At 44.6% G+C, this 20,547-nt stretch overlaps 1 pseudogene across 1 annotated transcript; it reads right to left on the reverse strand.

Annotated features, from left to right (window-relative positions):
• Positions 1–6,517: 6,517 nt before the first annotated feature.
• LOC145337300 (zinc-binding protein A33-like) lies at positions 6,518–20,547 on the reverse strand (annotated as a pseudogene). The gene is made up of 7 exons (XR_013885337.1): positions 20,448–20,547; positions 17,657–18,220; positions 17,471–17,566; positions 17,146–17,378; positions 11,235–11,257; positions 11,030–11,139; positions 6,518–7,148 (listed from the first exon to the last, which is right to left on the reverse strand). The product of XR_013885337.1 is annotated as a zinc-binding protein A33-like (transcript).

A 20,547-nucleotide genomic window follows, 5' to 3' on the forward strand; every position in this document is an offset into this window, starting at 1 on the left:
GAGCTGGAAAATTCAGGCCAAGGTTCTCAGAGCTCAGCTTTTGAGCAGGAGCTCAGTAGTTCAATGGCTATTGCTGTAAGGCAGTTGACATAGAAAACCATAGTCCAGATGGAGAAGAGACCAAAACAGCTTGTTTCAAGGACAAAGGTGAGGAGGTTCCAGAAAGGTGCCTTTGGAAGAACATCGTCTCTTGTGGAATTCAGATGTAGTAAAGCTGCTGTCAGATGGGAGTTGAGCCTAATTCTGGCAGCAGTAAAGGAACTGATGCTCTACCTGGAAAGAACAAAGTTTTGAGGGACTGCATGTACGGATAAACACATGGATGATATTGGAATAGTGTAGGTTAGATGGGCTTCAGATTGGTTTCACAGGTCGGCACAACATCGAGGGCCAAAAGGCCTGTACTGTGCTGTAACGTTCTATGTTCTATACACATGGTGCCAGACGTGCTGGAGGAACTAGCAATAAATCTGTGGAATTTTTGTTGTATCAGCAGTTTAAAGTACAGCCTCTCAACTGAATAGAATTTGCCTGTAATTATGTTTAACTTAACTTGATTGTTGTTTGATTGTTACAGTAAAAGTTTTAAAAAAATAAAATGTTGTCCATTGGATTCTTCCATTGAGGCTGTTTGGAAAGATTCCTTTATGCTTCTTCACTCAAAGGGTGCTGAATCTCTGGAATTCTCTGCCCGTTGAAGTGGTGGAGGCTGCCTCGCTAAATATATTTAAGACGCGGGTAGATAGGTTTTTGGTAGGCAAGGGGATTAAGGGTTATGGGGAGAAAGCGGGAAAGTGGAACTGATCCCCTTCAGATCAGCCATGATCTTATTGAATGGCGGGGCAGGCTCGAAGGGCTAGATGGCCTACTCCTGCTTATGTTCTTATGTTATTAGTCTCCATGGAGTTCGCACTAATGGGTAAAAGAGCAAAGTTACCTCAGGATTTGGTGAACAATAAATTGACAACAGAATCACCGATCAGCAAAGAAGAGGAAAATGCAAACTTAGAACTTGAAACTTGGAATTATTTCCACGGCTAGAGAATTCAACAGTAGTTGAACAGTTCGGTAGTATGTTAAACTTGCACACAATTTTATTCAAGTTTCAGTTATTGTTGTGCAAAGTTCTGGTCTCCATACTGGCATAATTCTGCTTATGAGAAGCTACAGCTAAATGTAACATTATTGAAGTGAAAGGCCCACTTCTAGGTTCATTGTTTATTGATAAATTGGATGATTAAGGAAACTGGATATTTCATTGCACTGTTGATCTGTTCTCTGAACGTGGACTGAGTGACCCCATATATAAATGTGTTTGTGCAGCAACTTAAATTTCACAGCATATATCCTACTCGTTCAAGAGAATATAAAGAAACATTGTAATATGCAGGATTTGTTCCTGTAATGCTATAATATAAGAAATGTACAACATGTATCAACCATAGAAGTAGGAAGCTTCCAGATATAGCAAAGAGTAAAGTCTTCTACTCCTTCTACTCTCCATTACTGGATCAGCTTGATGTTCTCCGTTGCTTTTACCTCTCAGTCTCTTACGGACCTGATTGGTCAGTAAAATATATCTGACTGTCAGAAGGTTGAGCCACAAAATTAAAGTGAAAGGCAGCAATGGAGTGAAAATCGTATCAAACCAGTCAAATCCCACCCATCCGGGCTCAGTGAAATAGCTTGCTTTTACTTGACAGAAATATGGTACGTTGTCCATCATCCCTCTGGTTTCAATAGCAAAATAAATGGGAATGCTTTTCAGACACAGCAGAATACTAGTTGTGGCTAGAACCACAGCCGCAGTTTTCTCAGTGCAATATCTTGATTTCACCTTCTGACAACAAATGGCAACAAATCGATCAAAAGAGAAAGTGACGGTGAACCAAACAGAACAGTCTCTGGCTGCATAATTCAGGACAGTGCGGATACTGCAGACAGGAGTGATGTCCAGGAAAGATCCTCGAAAATAATAATCATTTACCCGCTTCAATATGACGTCAGTGACAATAAATAGCAGATCCCCCATTGCCATGGCTACCAGGTAGTGAGTGGTGTAATTGGAGAGCCTGCATTTTCCCAGGGACAGGATCACAATCGCTACCAAATTAACTGTTTTTAAATTTGAAAACAGAAACAAGGTTGGAAATTATTAATCAAATACTCTTCGTGCCTGAGCTTAGACAATAAAGGTTGTATCTTAGCATGCAAAGTCATTGTCCTGTTAAAATTTAAAAATCCCTTCTGACTCTAACTGGTCTCTAACCTGCTCACTGATGTGCTTACTGGAGGTACAACAGAGGACAGGTCGTCAACCCCTTCCCAATATTGTAATGAGGCAGGCAGCAACTGGATGTCATCGCAATGACATGGTTTCCCTAGACCTTAGATGTGTAGGTGTATCAAGATCAGAAAACACACAAGGGCAAGATTCTGCCACACTCAGATTCAAGAAATAGGACTGTCTGAAACCCACTCCCACCTGATCCCCTAACAATATCCAGGAACAAAACCTAAGTTGCAAAAATGGTCTCAATTGAGTAAAACAGAAAATTCTGAGAACAGCCAGCAGGTCAGGCAGCATCTGGTCATTGTGTCAGATTCTGTGGCCTCATAAAACACAAGCATAAAGCAGGTGGGTTGAACAGCCAGTTTCTGTTCTGTATATAAGAAAATAAGAAATAGGAGCAGGAGTAGGCCATCCAGCCCTTCGAGCCTGCCCCGCCATTCAATAAGATCATGGCTGATTTGTCGTGGCTCAGTTCCACTTTCCCGCCCTCTCCCCATAACCCTTAATCGCCTCTCTTATCAAAAACCCATCAACCCGCGTCTTAAAAATATTTAGCGAGGTAGCCTCCACCACTTCAACGGGCAGAGAATTCCAGAGATTCACCACCCTTTGAGTGAAGAAGTTCCTTCTCAACTCCGTTCTAAACCCCCCCCCCCCCCCCCCCTTTATCTTGAGGCTGTGCCCCCTAGTCCTACTGTCCTTTCTGAGCGGGAAGAGTCTCTCCACCTCTATCCTATCCATCCCACTCATCATCTTATATGTCTCAATGAGATCTCCCCTCATTCTTCTAAACTCTATCGAGTACAAGCCTAGTTTATTCAGCCTCTCCTCATAGCTCAACCCCCTCAACTCCGGTATCAGCCTAGTAAACCTCCTCTGCACTCCCTCCAAGGCCAAAATATCCTTGCGTAAGTGCGGCGACCAAAACTGCACACAGTACTCCAGCTGCGGCCTCACCAATGCCATATACAGCTGCAGCAAGACCTCCCTACTTTTATATTCAATCCCCCTCGCTATGAAGGCCAGCATCCCATTAGCCTTCCTGACCACCTGCTGCACCTGCAGGCTGGGTTTTTGCGACTCATGCACAAGGACCCCGAGGTCCCTCTGCACCGTCGCCTGCTGCAGTTTTTCGCCACGTAAGTAATAGTCCTTCCTACCATTATTCCTACCAAAGTGGACCACCTCACACTTGCCAACATTAAATTCCATTTGCCAGTTCCTGGCCCATTCGCCCAGCCTATCTAGATCCTTCTGCAGACTTTCCACACCCTCCGCACAATTTGCCGTTCCACCAATCTTGGTGTCATCAGCAAATTTCGACACCATACACTCGGTTCCCTCCTCCAGATCATCTATATAAATGGTAAATAGCTGAGGCCCCAGCACCGACCCCTGGGGCACTCCACTAGTCACCAACCGCCAATCCGAATAGCACCCAATGACACCCACTCTCTGCCTCCTATTTGACAACCAATCCCCTATCCACGCTAACACCCTGCCCCCAACTCCATGCCCCCAACCTTCTGTAACAACCTCTTGTGCGGCACCTTATCAAACGCCTTCTGAAAATCAAGAAACACCACATCCACCGGCTCTCCTCTATCCACCGCCCTATCCACATGGCTCACAATAAGATGCAGCCCTTTTCACATCTTTGTTTCTGATCCAATTCTCTTTCAGTTGTGAAGAAAAGTGCTGTCTGATCAGCCGAGTGTTTCAGCATTTTGTGTTTTAGCATTTTGTGTTTTTGGGATTGCTGCCAGTACCAGGTATCCAGCAGCAGGAGGTGACATTGCACTGTTAAACTTTACTGATCTTTGTACAGCTCGACATCACCATCTTCTGGCTGAAATCGACATTACAATGAACTGCAAGGGAAAGTTCAACACTCTGGGCTGAATGGTCACTGTGATCACTGCTCACAAAACAGGCGTTGGAGTCAAGTATGGGAGCAGAGTGAGAAATGGAAACGGAGAAGAAATCCCAGCTACAGACTGGGAAACTGGAAGAGATGGAGGATGGGACTGGGTGGTTTGACTGACAGGCCAAATGAAGGAAGGAGAGACAAAAGATATTTAATGTACTTCATATTTAAATCCTCTGACATCTCTATTTGTATTGGGCACAATTCTCCCAAAAGAATTCTATGTATTGAAATCACGTGTAAATTGCAGCAGGAGTTTCAAAATAAATCTTTCACACACAGTTCCCTGCAGAGTGCACATGTAAATCTTGTGAAAAATCAATGGGTGGGCCCTATTCCCACTGGAGACTGGCAGCATAGCACTGAGATGGCCACTGCACATGTGCCGATATGTCAATGTCAGGACTGGCACATATGCAGTGGCCCACACTGCCAGTTTCCTGATCGCTGGCCAGCTCCACAATCCCCATAACGTTGGACCCTCCGTTTCCCCCCAACAGCCCAATCGCTGGTCCCACAAATACATTCAGACCAGCCTCGATTCCCTCCCCACCGATCTCCCAATCCCCTCCCAAATCAGTAGCCCCGAAACCCCCCACACCAGCAAGGCTGACCACACCCCAACCCCACCGATCACCAGCCCCAATCACTGGCCTCCCTCCCTCTGCTCGTGATCCTTATGCACAGTGGCAGCAAGACCCCCACTCGCACCAGTCTCCCCGGCACAATAAGCCCTGCATCATATAGACTCTGTCCCCATAGACCACAGCTCCCTGACAATGCCCAGGGGGCATCCCCCGACCATTAGTGGGGAGCTATTGTAAACTGCACTGGAATGAACCATTCCTGGCCAGGGGGAGAGGCTAGCGAGACTTCAATCCTGGGCTCGCTAATAATATTTTAAATATATATAAATTTAAATAATTTATGCAGCGCCGCGCCAATTTCCGGTGCAGAGCTGATGGTGCCAGAAATCCGGCTGCTGCTAAATGACCTCTACTTGAGTCTGCCGGCCCACAGAAGCAACGCAGCCGGTTGGGAGAATCACCCTCATTGTTTTTATTTACAGTCTGAGGTTTTACAGTTTAGAAATTAAATGACACATTTAGTGACAGCCTTTTTAAAGTAAAATTTACTTATTAATCAGAAGTAAGGCTTACATTAAAACTGCAGTGAAGTCACTGTGAAAATCCCCTAGTCGCCAGAGTCTGGCACCTAACGAGCATGTCTTTCAGAATATGGTAGGAAACCCACGCAGACATGGGGAGAATGCTCAAACTCCATCCAGACAGTGACCCGAGCCAGGAATTGAACCAGCATCCTTGGCGCTGTGAAGCAGCAGTGCTAACCATTGTGCTACCATGCTGCCCATAACTTGCTGTCAATGGTGGGTTTTGACCCCCAACCCCTGACCTCTGCCGCTGACCCTTATAACAGTAAGAAGTCTCACAACACCAGGTTAAAGCCCAACAGGTTTATTTGGTAGTAAAGACTACTAGCTTTCGGAGCGCAGCTCCTTCGTTAGGTGAGTGGGGAGTTCTGATCACAAACAGAGCATATAAAGGCACATACTCAGTTTACAGAATACTGATTAGAATGCAAATCTTTACAACTAATCAAGTCTTAAAGGTGCAGACAATGTGAGTGGAGATAGCATTAAGCGTAGGTTAAAGAAATGTGCATCGTCTCCAGACAGGACAGTGAGAGTTTGCAAGCCCAGGCAAGTGATGGGGGTTACAGATAGTGTGATATGAACCCAAGATCCTGGTTGATGCCGTCCTTGTGTGTGCGGAACTTGGCTATCAGTTTCTGCTCAGTGACTCTGCACTGTCATGTGTCGTGAAGGCCACCTTGGAGAACATTTACCCAAAGATCAGAGACCGAATGCTCGTGACCGTTGAAGTGTTCACCATCAGGAAGAGAACAGTCTTGCCTCGTGATTGTTGAATGGTGTTCATTCATCCGTTGACGTAGTGCCTGCATGGTCGCTCCAATGTACCGGGTTCTTGGGTTCATGTCATGTAACTCCCACAACTTGCCTGGGCTTACTGTCCTGTCTGGTGACAATGCACATTTCTTTAACCTATGCTTAATGCTATCTTCACTCACGTTGTCTGCACCTTTAAGACTTGATTAGCTGTAAAAACTCGCATTCCAATCAGTATTCTGTAAACTGAGTGTGGCTTTATATGTTCTGTTTGTGATCAGAACTCCCCACTCACGTAAAGAAGGGACAAAGCCCTGAAAGCTAGTGGTGTTTGCTACCAAAGAAACCTGTGGGACTTTAACCTGGTGTTGTGAGACTTCTTACCGTCTTCACCCCAGTCCAACGCTGGCATCTCCACATTGTGACCCTAATCACAGGGTCAGGTCATTGTGATGTCGGGGTGATGTAACCACCCAGATCCAGATCCAAACCGGAGCAGATTCTCAGAAACTGGTTTTCATCCCAAGTCCAGAAGAAAGGATAAAGTTTCTGGGTGAATTTATTCCCAGTGAAGGTGTGGAGAAGGGACTTGGTGTCCGCATTGTAAAATGAAACTGTCCCAGACTCATAACTGAGATAAACTCCCACCTTCTTGGGGATCTGACTGACAGGGAGAGGAGATCGCCAAGAGGAGATTATATAAAACTGATTTCCACTCCTCTCAGTGCAGAATCCAGTCTCTCGGTTCAGACTGACCCACCCTTCTCTCTCCAGAGACTCTGTAACTACTCCCAATCTCCAGCCCCGATTTCCTGTCACCCCAACCTCCCAGTAATGTCTCCCCGATGTGAATCCCTCTGATGCCAGCACACAGGGACAGTCTGTAAACCTTTTCCCGGTGTTAGGGAGGTTCCTCTGGGTCCGGGTACATCTCAAACTTTTTAGCTCCTCAGACACCTCGAGCCAAGGATTTGCTGTTTCCACATCCAGGGTGACAGAGACTGGGAGAGAAAACAGAGAATTAAAGAGATCAGGGGACAGACTCACTGTGATTCAGAGTTGCTGGGATCAGTGTACAGACCTGCTGGGGATAAGGGGTGGGGAGAGACTCTGGGGATGATGGGAAGACTGGGAAAGAGACTCGAAGGGGTTCATGGGAGAGATGCTCACTGGGGTGTCAGGAAACAAAGGTAGTTTTGGGTATTTTGTATTGTTTAGAAATAAGCTATGGTTTTAAGTGAGTTAATTTGTGTTTCTGTGTAAGAAAGGGTTAAAGCTTCATGTTAAACAAAGGTGCCTGCATGTCTGTGAGTTTCAAACTGTGTCTGCATTATTATTAAAGGGTTTACTATATGAAAACAAACAGAGTTTAAAGAAAGACTAGGCTTTTGTTTGCAACCATTGGCACACATGAAATGCATAAGTCCTTGAGCTTCATTTGGAGTCAAGAACCTGAGAAGAAACCAGCCCTCAGAGAAGCTGCCAGCAGTGAGGCACAATGGACTAACAGGTAGAAAGCAAATTGCTGAAGTTAAATAGCAGATAGTTCCAGAAAGCAGGGAATGAAAGAGAAGTCAATGGAAGATTGCAGTTAAAGAGACAAAGATCTGGAAGGTGAACCAGGTCCTGTTCAGGGGAATTCAAGTAAAAGGCAGAGAAAGTGCCCTGAGTTAAAGGGTGGGATTGTATGACCTTACTCGAGCAAGATCAGAAATTCTCACCCGAGGTCAATGGACATTTCTGTTGTCCTCCCCTCGTCTGCTCCGATTCCATGGGGGGGGGGGGGGGGGGGCAGTAGAATTCCGGCAAAAGAGAGAGCTGCAGTAGTCAAATTTAAAAAGTGGGAAACCAGATATCAGAGGTAAGTCAAAAGTTTGGTTACATCTCAATACAGCCTGTGAATCAATATTGTTCTGCTGCCATGGCTGAGACTGCAGTGAAGCTCTAATGTACATGGCAATCCAGAGCAGAGGATACCAAAAGGAGAGACCGAAATCTTGGAAGTGGATCCACGCTTAAGGCATTTGAGAGAATGCATTGCTTGGGAGACGATTCCAAGGAGTATTGTCTAAAAACACTTGTGTAGAAGTTAGAGTTCCAGTGAAACCGGTTGGCTCACTCTGTGATAAGCATATGGGGGGAATTCGATTAAAAAATCCACAGAAGTTATAGTGGGGAGCATGTACCATTTAGTTTCAGATGTGATGTGTCTGACCACAGTTGGCCTGTTGGTTTACATAGACTGTGCACTTACTGAGAAATTATAGTATAAGATGTATTTTGTCATTTAGGTTATCCTTAAAAATCTGTGTATGTCTGTGAGGATAAAGGTGGGAGGCAAAGTATTGTGTTATTGTCAATCTTTCCATGAGTAACAAATGTTTCTTCTTATAAGTTAACTGGCCATCCTGTAACTCTATACATTAACACCTCTAAATAAAAATAGAAGATAGGGACAATTGAGCCAGTATTCCATTCCGTGACCTGAAAGACTGTCCAGTAGCAACATCAGCTCAGGTGGTAACAGAGTGTCAGCTCCGTTCAGGTTGGGGGTGAGGCGGGGGGCAGGGAGGGCGGTGGCTTCAGGTCCATGTTGAAGGGGGCTTGGCACTTAGAAAAGCTCAGCATAATCAGGAATAGTCAACATGGTTTCACGAAAGGTAAGTCACGTTTAACAAGTTTATTAGAATTATTTCAAAGAGTGACATGGAGGATAAAGATATACTGTATTTGAACTTCCAGAAGGTATTTAATAAGGTGTCACATCAAAGATATTGTGGAAAATAAAAGCTCACGGTCTAGGGGGTAACATTTAGCATGGGTAGGAGATTGACTGGCTGACAGACCACATACAGTATGCATAAATTAGTCTTTGTTTGATTGACAAGTGGAGTCCTGCAGGGATCTGTGTTGTGGCCACAACTTTTTTACAATTTTCATTGATGATTTAGATGAGTGGAGTGAAGGCATGGTAGCTAAATTTGCAGCTGACACAAAGATAGGTAGGAATGTATTTCATGAAAAAGACGCAAGGAATTTGCAAACCGATACAGGCGGGTTCAGTGAATGGGAAAGAGTTTGGCACATGGAGTATAATGTGGGGAAATGTGAAGTGGTCCATTCTGACAGGAAGAATAAAAAGCAGAGTGTTACTTAAATGGAGAACGGCTGCAGAATTCATGGTGCGGGGGGTTGAGGTACATGAGGCACAAAAACGGATAGTATGCAGGCACAGCACAGAATCAAGGAGGCTAATGAAATGTTATTCTGTACTAAAAGAGCTGTGCATAACAGTAAGGATTTTATGCCTCATTTATACAAGAATTTGGTGAGGCCACATCTCGAATATTGTGGTAGTTTTGCTCTGCTTATTTAAGGAAGGATGCAAATGTGTTAGAGGCGGTTCAGAAGAGGTTTACTAGATTGAAATAACCGGGTTGTGAGGCCTCCCCACTTCCTGCCCGAGATCCGACCCAATTACCTTTGGGTCCTCCCCTACCACCATCCCCTTAGCCATGAAGTCCTCCTGCCAGCCTACAAAACTGAGGCCAGGTGGGAAATGACAACTGAGTGGCCAATAATTAGGAACCCAGCAGGAAGCCCATTTGTGCTATTTCACACTCCATGCGCCCTGCCTAAAAACCCATCGTGAAATTCAGGCCCACAATATTTCCGTTTTGATCCATGGAAACAAATATTTGATATGTGAAGGTGGTTATTCTCCACAGACAAACATTAATCCTCTCCCTGGACGTATAAAAGACAGTTATCTAGAGTGAGTATAATATTTCCTCAAGGCAATTGAGAAAATGGCCTTTGCTGCCACTTACAGCAATTGGATTGCAATCCAGTGCTTGCTTCCCAGGTCCACAGTGAACACCAGCTGACTCCATCCCCCTCACCGCTCCTCCTCTCTCAACAGGCAGACAAAACCTATTCCCAGGCTTCCTGTCCTAACCTTGATCATGGACATGAGTCTGGTCCACAGGGTGGAGATGTACCAGGAGAATGAGGATTGTAGAGGAGGACAGGTTCAGCTGGGAATGGAGGGTTTCCACTTGCTGAAGATTGTAAAGTATCGATGGGTTCTGGAGACAGTGCTTCACCTGACAGTTCCTGTATTGGGGATGTTTACAGAGTTTCAGATGATGTTTTTCAGAAGTTTGATTCGGTGGATGAATAAGAATTTAATTCCATTCAGGGACTTTTTTTGTAGTCAAGTTCCTTTGTAACTAAATGCTTAAAAATACCCACAACATTCACACCTGATAAATTCCCTCGCTTTCAAAAACTCACCATTGTGGGGGATTTAATGCCTCACAATGGTGAGTTTTTGAAAGCGAGGGAATTTATCAGGTGTGAATGTTGTGGGTGGATCTCCAGCACAATTGTGTTCATGGATCAGCCATGATCTTATTGAACGGCAGGGCAGGCTCGAAGGGCTAGATGGCCTACTCCTGCTCCTTTTCCTTATGTTCTTATGGAGGGAATGCCCGAAAACCACTGGGGCCCTCAAATGGCTCCCTGGAACTTTAAGTGGGCTGCTCAGAACTCTCCAGGGACCTGGCATTGGAAGAAGGGTCTGCTTATTGCTATCCCCCTCTGCCCCTGCTGCTGACACCCCTCCCCTCCAACTTCAATCTCACAAACTCCACCCTGCCAACTTTTACCTGTGCCCTAGGTCCACTCATGTTCTTAACCCTCCCTGGTAGCACTACCTTTCAACTGTGATGCCAACCTCTGACTGGCCTGCAGTCTTGCCAATTCTCCATTTTGCTGCAGCACCTCCATTTAATACCACGCACAGTCTTTGATATTACTGTGTATAAAGAATCAAATTCTAAGATAAAAATCAGGACAAAGGAACTTATCTGAGTTTTACCAGTGTTAATGGCATCCAATGTTTCTCTCCACACTGGGCACGGCAAAGGGAATTTTTGAATGGGCAGAGCACCATCTGCTAGAGACAGTTCACTGTCACCATCGCTAATCCTGTAAATATTAAAGGGCTGATTTTAAATTGACCACAATCACTTTCCTGACTAATCTGACCAGCTTGCAATGTTTCAGTAAAGTTCATGTCCTACCTTCTCTTCCGAGATGCTTCCTCCTGAAATAAACAAGACACAAACCTGAGTTGATCAAAGAATTATATCCAAAAAGCAGAAATGACACTTCTCATGTATTGTATATCTTGTTTGGCTGCTTTAATTTGCAAACCTGTGCACTATGGGGCTACAGGATCCATGGTTTCTTTGTATTTGATGTCTGAAGCAATAAAGGGCAGTTGCGGTATTCATCACCGGTGTCTACTTGTGTATCGAATGATTGTGAAAGGTACCAGGATCAAAAACAAACTGGTGACGAGGCTGATGGACCTGTGTGTAATGAAAAATGAAATTAAAGTAAGGAAACTTTAATTGTCGCCTGAACTCCATGTTGGATTTGTATTGCTTGGAAAAAATAAGGCTGGCGGCTAAATACAAGGACCTGCAGAGTTTGGAACAAAAAGAGACTTAAAAAATAAAAGGGAACTGTAGAGAATAGTGAAAAAAGGAATTGTAGCTGTTTGGAAGATTTTTAAAAAGTAACAGAGGCATTGTTGTTTTAAGTTTAAGACAAACCTGGACATCCATAAAAAGAGTTAGTAAAAAGAAATTACTGGTGATAACAATGATGTGGAGATGCCAGTGTGGACTGGAGTGGGCACAGTAAGAAGCCTCACAGCACTCACCTGATGAAGGAGCAGCGCTCCGAAAGCTCGTGATTCCTGTTGGATTTTAAGCTGGTGCTGCGAGATTTCTTACTGCTGATAAAAAGGCTTCTGATCGATTGAACTGCCAACCCACCAGGAAACACGGACAATTAAATGTCCTGCTGGGTACAAAGAGAAAAAATTCTCTCGAATTGCATCCCCTCCAAAATATTGAGATTATTCCTATGCTTTAATCTGCAACTCAAATGTTTTGAAATGTTTTAAAACACAAAGGAGCCAGCTTGCCTCCAAAACTTGCGAACTGTGGGAAATTCAGCAGAGAAATTTAACCTGAAGAAAAATGAAATTGGTTACATCTCTTAAAACAGCAGCTAACAAAAAAAGAGAATAAAAGGCTGATAATGATCGCACTTGGATCTATGGGATATTTTGGTGACACTGAACAGTGAAGCTCCCACATTGAATGTTTTGAGTTTTTTTAATCCTTGCAAATGGAATTGAAAATGATAGAAAAGTGGCAACGTTCTTCAGTGTGGTGAGATCTAATATCTTTGGCTTATTAAGAATCTTGGTGCAGCCTTACAAACCTGATATAATAGTGAATTAGGACATTGTAAAAGTCCCGGGGATGCATTTTTCCACTTGCCATAGAAGAAAGATTTAGGTTTCACGAAAGAAACCAAGAAGGGTGAGAAACAATTGCCCAGTGTGTTTCAGTACTTCAAAAGCTTAGTGAAGATTGTGAATTCAATGAGGTGCTGAACAATATCCTCCGTGACGAATTGGCCCTATGGCCTTTCTAGTGAAGTGATTCAGAAAAGCCTCCTGACAGAGGCTAACCTCACGTTGCAGAAAGTCATAACCATTACAGTGTCCATGGAGCTGGCTGCAAAAGAAGCAAAGCAGCTGAACGCATCAACTCAAGTACATAACACGAGCTGAGCATGTACACAACATAGCAAACAGCCAAGAATGTTACCATTGTGGGAAGCCTGGTCATCATCCATCTGAATGTTGGCATAGAGTCGTTGAATGCCACCAGTGTGGCAAAAAGGGACACATTGAGTGTGCATGTAAAATGTGAAAAAAAACAGCACTGATCAGAAAAGCAACCAGAGAAAAAGCCATCTGCAGTCTTGCATAACAAGAAAAATAATCTGTATGTCATACAGCAGGAACAGGAAGACCAAAGTGACAGAGTCCAAAAAAGGACCACTCCACATCTTGTCAGTGACTGACAGTTCAAAGGGCTACCGCTGCTGGAGGGTCAATCAATACATATGGAACTAGATACAAGGGCAGCAGTTTCTCTGGTCCAAGAAGTTGTACATAGGGAAAAGCTCACCAGTCTCTCCAAAAATCATCCTGAAAACATATATACAGGAACCTGTAACTAAGTTGGGCAGAACAGAAGTTAAAATGGAGCTAAATAGACAGGCTGCTAGCAATGACCCAGCTTCAGTTGGACGGTCATGGCTGGAGAAAATCTGGTTAAACTGAGCAGGAGTACATGGCATTGCAGCAGAAGAAACTGGTCTGTCAGCTCTTGTAACAAAAAATGCTGCTGTTTCCAGTAAGATTTGGGGAGCATGAAAGAAGTTATGGTAAAATTAAATATCAAAGCTGACACGCAACTAAAATTTCTGACGGCCAAAACCATCCTTAGGCCATTTGACTACAAGTTGAAGGTGAGTTGGAGCATCTAGTTAACGTGGGGTCTTGCTATCTGTTCCCCCGCCATCATTCCAGTGCTAAAGGAGCACTGCTCCATTTGCGTCTGTGGAGTCTTTACGGTTAGTGTTAACCCCTGTTGTGTACTGAACAATATCCACATTTCCCCTATCGAGGGCCTTTGTGCTAGCTTGGCTGGTGGACACAAATTTAGCAAAATATACCTTTGACAGACCTACTTCCAAATGCATGTAATGAGAAGCCACAAGAATACCTTACCATCAAAATACACCAGGGCTGCACAGATATTGCCATTTACCTTTTGGAATAACACCCAACTCCAGCCCTGTTTTAGAGGATCATGGAGCAGATCCTGAGTAGCTGGCCCAGAGTTCAATGCTACTTTGGTGACATCTTGGTAACAGGCATGAGTGATGAGAATCATTTCAAGAACTTGGATGCCACCCTACAAAGGCCAAAGAGCAAGGTTTTTGGGTTTGCAAAGACAAATGTGAGCCATCTGTGGAACATTTGAGACATGTCATTGATGCTGCTGGACTCTATACTCCTTATACACCTATGACTGTGCGGCCAAATTTCCCTCCAATTCAATTTTCAAGTTTGCTGTCGACACCACTGTAGTGGGTCGGATTTCAGACAATGATGAGACAGAGTACAGGAATGAGATAGAGAATCTGGTGAACTGGTGTGGCAACAATAATCTCTCCCTCAATGTCAACAAAACAAAGAAAATGGTCATCGATTTCAGGAAGTGTAAAGGAGAACATGCTCCTGTCTACATCAATGGGAGTGACGTAGAAAGGATTGAAAGTTTTAAGTTTTTAAGTGTCCAGATCACCAACAACCTGTCCTGATCCCCCCATGCCGGCACTATAGTTAAGAAAGCCCACCAATGCCTCTACCTTCTCAGAAGAAGGAAATTTGGCATGTCAGCTATGATTCTCACCAACTTTTACAGATGCACCATAGAAAGCATTCTTTCTGGTTGTATCACAGCTTGGTATGGCTCCTACTCTGCCCAAGACTGCAAGGAACTACAAAAGATCATGGCTGTAGCCCAATCCATCACGCAAACCAGCCTTCCATCTACACTTCCCGCTGCCTTGACAAAGTGGCCAGCATAATTAAGGAACCCACACACCCCAGACATTCTCTCCTCCACCTTCTTCCTTCGGGAGAAAGATACAAAAGTCTGAGATCACGTACAACTGACTCAAGAACGGCTTCTTACCTGCTGCTGTCAGACTTTTGAATGGACTTAACTCACATTAAGTTGAATGTAGTGTTACACCCTAGCTATGGCTGTAACACTACATTCTGCACTCTCTCATTTCCTTTTCAATGAACAGTATGTTTTGCCTACATAGTGTGCAAGAAACAATACTTTTCACTGTATGTTAACACATGTGACAATAATAAATCAAATCAAAATCAAGTGGACTCAGCATTGCCCATGACCGTAGCAGGACCAAAACATAACAATCCATTGACATGATCACATTGAATGGCAGAGCAGGCTTGAAGGCCGAATGGCCTACTGCTCCTTTTATCTGTGTTTCAGCTGAAATTACTGCTATCCTGTTAGTTGTATCCCAGGCATCTTTGTGATTTTACTCTTCCAGGAATACACATGAAAAGGGCTTTTAAAAAAACTATACCTTTGTTGTCTGTTTGCTAGTCTGGTGTTCGAGTTCCATAGTGGTAGTGTGTGTTGTCATTATCACAACTGTAGATCATTGACTAGATACCCCTGTGCAGAAGGGTAAAGTCATTGCCACTAGACCACTGCCTCCTATGGATCAAGGAGCACAAGGGTGCAAGACCCACCCTCAAGAGGCAAATGCCAATCAGAAACTGGCAGTTCTTCATTCCTCAACAAGGCCAGCTGGAAGGTCTGCATTATATCCACCAGAGGCCTAGGATCTGTGGAAGGCCCCAGGTAACAGGTGAGTGATGAAGGGAGGAGTTCATGGGCTGGGGATCACAGGGGATGGAAGTCAGTTGCAAGGGCTCCTCGCTGGCTCTCAGTGTCCCTTCCCCCACCTAGTGAGGCCAGGTCCCTCAATCAAGCACTGGGCATTTTTGGAGAAGGGAACCCCTGGAAGCCAGACTGCAACACCAACAGGGTTCACTTTGAGTTTCCTGCACGGTGAGTGCCCTGCCTTGGGTAAATAACAGCAAGAATATGGTTGAGACTCACAAATTGGAATTAATTAACCACTTAAAAGAGCAAACTGCATGGTGTCAGGGAAACTATTGACAAGTACTTCTATTGTTCCCCACAGTCTTGATCAGGACAGGTAGAAAGGTGGGTGGCTACCACCAGCCATGCCCCCTTCCCCACTGATTAAATGGCACCTCTCTGCATTAAATTAAATGGGCATTAAATTCCATCAACTGAAGTGAGAGATACAGGTACATTTAAGGATATATAAATGATTTGGAGGAAAATATAACTGGTTTGATTAGTAAGTTCGTGGACAACACAAAGGTTGGCGGATTTGCCGAATAGCGATGAGGAGACAGCAGGATATAGATCAGTTGCAGACTTGGGCGGAGAGATGACAGAGGAAGTTCAATCTAGACAAATGTGAGGTAATGCATTTTGGAAGGTCTAATACAGATAGGACATATATAGTAAATGGCAGAACCCTTAAGAGCATTGATAGTCAAAGGGATCTGGATATACAGGTACACAGGTCACTAAAAGTGGCAACATAGATGGAGAAGGTAGCCTTGCCTTCATCGGCTGGGGCATTCAGTTTAATAATTAGCAAGTCATGTTGCAGCTTTATAGAACCTTAGTCAGGCTGCACTTGGAATATAGTGTTCAATGCCAGTTGCCACACTACCAGAAGGATGTGGAGGCTTTGGAGAGGGTATACAAAAGATTTACCAGGATGTTGCCTGATATGGAGAGCATTAGCTATAAAGGAGAGAATGGAGAAACGTGATTTGTTCTCACTGGAATGATGGAAGTTGAGGGGGACCTGAATCAAGTCAAGATTATGAGGGGCAGAGACAGAGCGGATAGTCAGAAGCTTTTTCTCTAGGGTGGAAGAGTCAATTACTAGCGGGCACAGGTTTAAGGTGCAAGGGGCAAGCTTTAAAGGAGTCACACGAGGTAGATTTTTTACACAGAGGGTGGTGAGTGCCTGAAACTCATTGCCGGAGGAGATAGTGGAAGCGGATACGGTAGTGACTTTTAACGGGCGTCTGACAAATACATGAATAGGATGGTCCCCGAAAGGGTAGGGGGTTTTTGTTAAGTCGGGCAGCATGCTTGGTGCAGGCTTGAGGGGGGGTGCCGAGGGGCCTGTTCCTAAAAGAAAGCGGGAAAGTGGAACTGAGCAGCGACAGATCAGCCATGATCTTATTGAATGGCGGGGCAGGCTCGAAGGGCTAGATGGCCTACTCCTACTTCTTATGTTCTTAATTTTCTTTGTTCTTTGAGAATCTAGTTAAACGCATGAGGGAGAAAGGAACAGAAGGATATACTGATAGGGGGAATGAAGTAGGATGGGAGGAGACTCATGTGGATAATATGACTGTGAACTTTCACTGAACTAAACGGAAATATAATCCCTCACCTTCAGAAATGTCACTCCGTCATTTTGTTCCAACTGTTCCTCCAACTTCGCGTGTTTCTCCTGAATAGAATTTAAATTCTCCTGAATATCAAAGATTTTCTTCCATTGGTTTGAGAATTTTTTCCTCTTCTTCCCTGAGATCTCAGATTAAACACTGCTCTTTCTCAGGTGAGAATCTGGTGCATTTTAGTGAACTCGGATGTGATGTGGCGCTGCAGACTGATCGACTGTTTCTATAAGGAGAAACATTAAAATAATATGTTTCTGTAATAAAAACGACCAAATAATGAATTAAATTTCAAAGCTCAGCACAGGGAGACTTTACCCTAATTTGGGAAATCTTCTGTTTCTGCTGCTGCTCCATTTCTAGAACTGTCGATTTCTTCTTGGTGAGAGAATCTAAGGAAGATTTCACCCCATCCTGGGATTGGGAGAGAAAATCAGAAAATCAAAGCGTTCGACCCTGAAAATGTGATCAAATAATCAGGTGATCAAACCTGTTCCCTTTTACCTTGTAGATTTCAACAGCTTCTGAAATCGGGATGAAGCGGTGCTCTGTGTTCGTGAGAAACTACACAGTTCACACAGATCAATTTCTTGTCAGTTTCACAAAACAGCTTCAGTTCTTCCTGATGTTCCTCACAGTGAAGTTTACTTTCCTTTTCTTTCTGATTCAGATTTAATTTTCGAGCTTTCTTGGCCAAATTTGCCAAGACCCGATTTACCCTGAGGTTTCTTTCAGGAAACTCCTGTCTACATTCTGGGCAGGAGTTTATCTCCTTCTGTTCCCAACACCGGGTGATACAGGAGCAGCAGAAGTTGTGTTCACACTCCAGTGAAACTGGACCAGTGAAGAAATCGAGACAAATGGGACAAATTGCCTCCTTGGTCCAACTTTCCTCCTGCTGTGTAGAAGCCATATTCACACTCAGCACTTCCTGATTCAAACCACTTTCAGTCTCAACGTTACTGTGCTGCAGCTCAGTAATTCTCTCATGGACTCACTGTAATCCTCATGGAATTATTGTTATTTGCTGCTCTGGATCCTGCCCACTTTGAGAGCTAGAGACAAAACCTAGAGCAAAATGAAGAATAAACAGGGTTAGAGAGACAGACAGGGAACAATTGGAGGAAAATACTGCAGGTGCTGGAAATCTGAAATAGAAATAAAATGCTGGAAAATCTCAGCAGATCTGGTAGCATCCGTGGAGATAGAATTAGAGTTAATGGGCCCTATCTTTTCATTTTGAGTGCAGGTGCTGGGTGGACTTGAAACTGGGAGTCTTTTAGATCTGATTTTTAGACCCGTTCTCAGGCTCCCCCATATGCATTCTGCCTGAAAAATTTCAGCGATTCCGAATTGCACTGCAGAAGCATGCGGGCGGGGATTAGCGCACCCGAATCCTGCGGCTCCAAACAGTGCCTCCAACTGTGCATGCGCAGAAAGAAAATGATAGACCGGTCCCAGGCAGAGTGGCAACAGAGCCCCCCCGACCCTTCACTGATCCCAGGCAGAGTGGCAGCACAGCCACCCTCTGCCTCCCCACCCTTCCCCCTCACTGCTCCCAAATCTCCCCTTCCCTCTCACTGATCTCAGGCAGAGTAGCAGCGGACTCCCTCTTCCCTCTCACTGACGCGCCACCCCCACCCTCAGACACACCAATGTGGGGTCACCAAAGACCTTGCCCTTTGTCAGCAGCAGTTCGGAGAAGGTTTACTAGACCAATACCTGGAATGGACACGATGTTTAGAAAAGTAAGAGGTGAGTTGATTGAAACCTTTACAATCCTGAGAGGTAATGACAAGATGAATGTGGAGAGCATGTTTCTTCTTGTGGGAGAATCTAAACTCAGGGTTATTGTTTAAAAAGAGGTAACTCATTTAAAACAGTTGGGAAAAATTCTCTCTCTCATCAGGGTGGTGAGTCTCTGCAACTCTGTTCCCCAAAACACAGTGAAAGCAGAGGGCAGATTTTTCCCTATATTTAGAAAAGGCCAATGGTGGGCAAGAAAAGTGGCATTTAGCCAGCCAGCGGTGATATTGGGTTTTCACACTGTAGCTGCTTAGAAAAATCAGGACACAGGATTCATGCAGTTCTGTGGGAAGCAGCCTCTGATTCACTCGCCCTGCTATCACATAATTATACAGGAGTTCCATCTAAATGCAGTCCCAGCACTCACCAACCACCTCTACTTGGTCATGGATGCCTCAGGTTCTCAGAAACCTCTCTCTCCAGACTGTTGGATACAGTGGAGGCACGGCATGACACCTTTTACCCTCACACGGGGAGGAGACCTGATAACAGAGTCACCAACCCACATGGGAGAGGGTGGCAATGGTGGTCAGCACCCGCAGAAGAGAACAGGTATCCAGTGCTGGAAAAGGGTGAATAATCTCCTCCATTCTGCCAGTTACTCTGCACATCATTTTCATCTCACACACTCATTGCACACCCACAGGGATCTCACTCATTGTCAACTCAACGGAAACCACCACTCGCTCTTCGACCACATCTTCATCTCCCCTGTGGGTTGTCTCCTTATCATTTTGCTACTCCTGCTCACCACCCAAACATGCCAGGCATCCTTAACATTTGCCCTGACACATCACCTGCTTACACTCTCTCAACCTGTTTTCGTGCAGGACAAGCTGACACATAGTAAGAGGGAGAGATTCCAGATGGACAGAAGGATGACCAAATTGAAAATCCTCGCTGACTTGGAGGAGGCAACCATTGGCGATAGTTAGAAAAACCCACCTTGATCACTAACCCCCTATCCACAAGCCAGGGTCACTAATGGGGTGACACAGTGGTTAGCACTGCTGCCTCACAGCGCCAGGGACCCAGGTTCGATTCTCGGCTTGTCTGTGTGGACTTTGCACATTCTCCCTCTGTCGATATGAGTTTCCTCCTACAGTCTGAAAGACGTGCTAGTTAAGTAAATTAGCTATGCTAAATTCTCTGTGTACCCGAACAGGTGTGGCGACTAGGGGATTTTCACAGTAACTTCATTGGTGTACACCTCAGGCTCTGCAGCGTTTAGGAAGGCAGCTCACCACCACCTTCTCAAGGGGTAATTAGGGATGGGCAATAAATGCTGCTCTAGCCAGCAACGCCCATATCCCGTAAAAGAATTTAAACAATCAGCATACCTCTCCAAGTGGACTCAGCTACAACTATTCTTGTGATGGGAATTTTCCCTCTACTTAAATCTCAAGAAGACAATTATAACGTTTGTGACAGTTTCCAGTACCATATCAGATTTACCAGCCAAACAAAGGCCTTTTAATGCTGGCCTCACCTTAATCATAAATGTAGAGGTGGAAAAATGGAGGGTCCATGATCAGGGAGGCAAGGTGGAAGATCAAAATAAATAGCAGCAGAAATGGAGCACAAGCAGA

Source organism: Carcharhinus amblyrhynchos, unplaced genomic scaffold, assembly GCF_965287045.1.
Source record: "Carcharhinus amblyrhynchos unplaced genomic scaffold, sCarAmb.v2.hapA scaffold_45, whole genome shotgun sequence".
In the NCBI taxonomy this organism is placed as follows: Eukaryota; Metazoa; Chordata; class Chondrichthyes; order Carcharhiniformes; family Carcharhinidae; genus Carcharhinus; species Carcharhinus amblyrhynchos.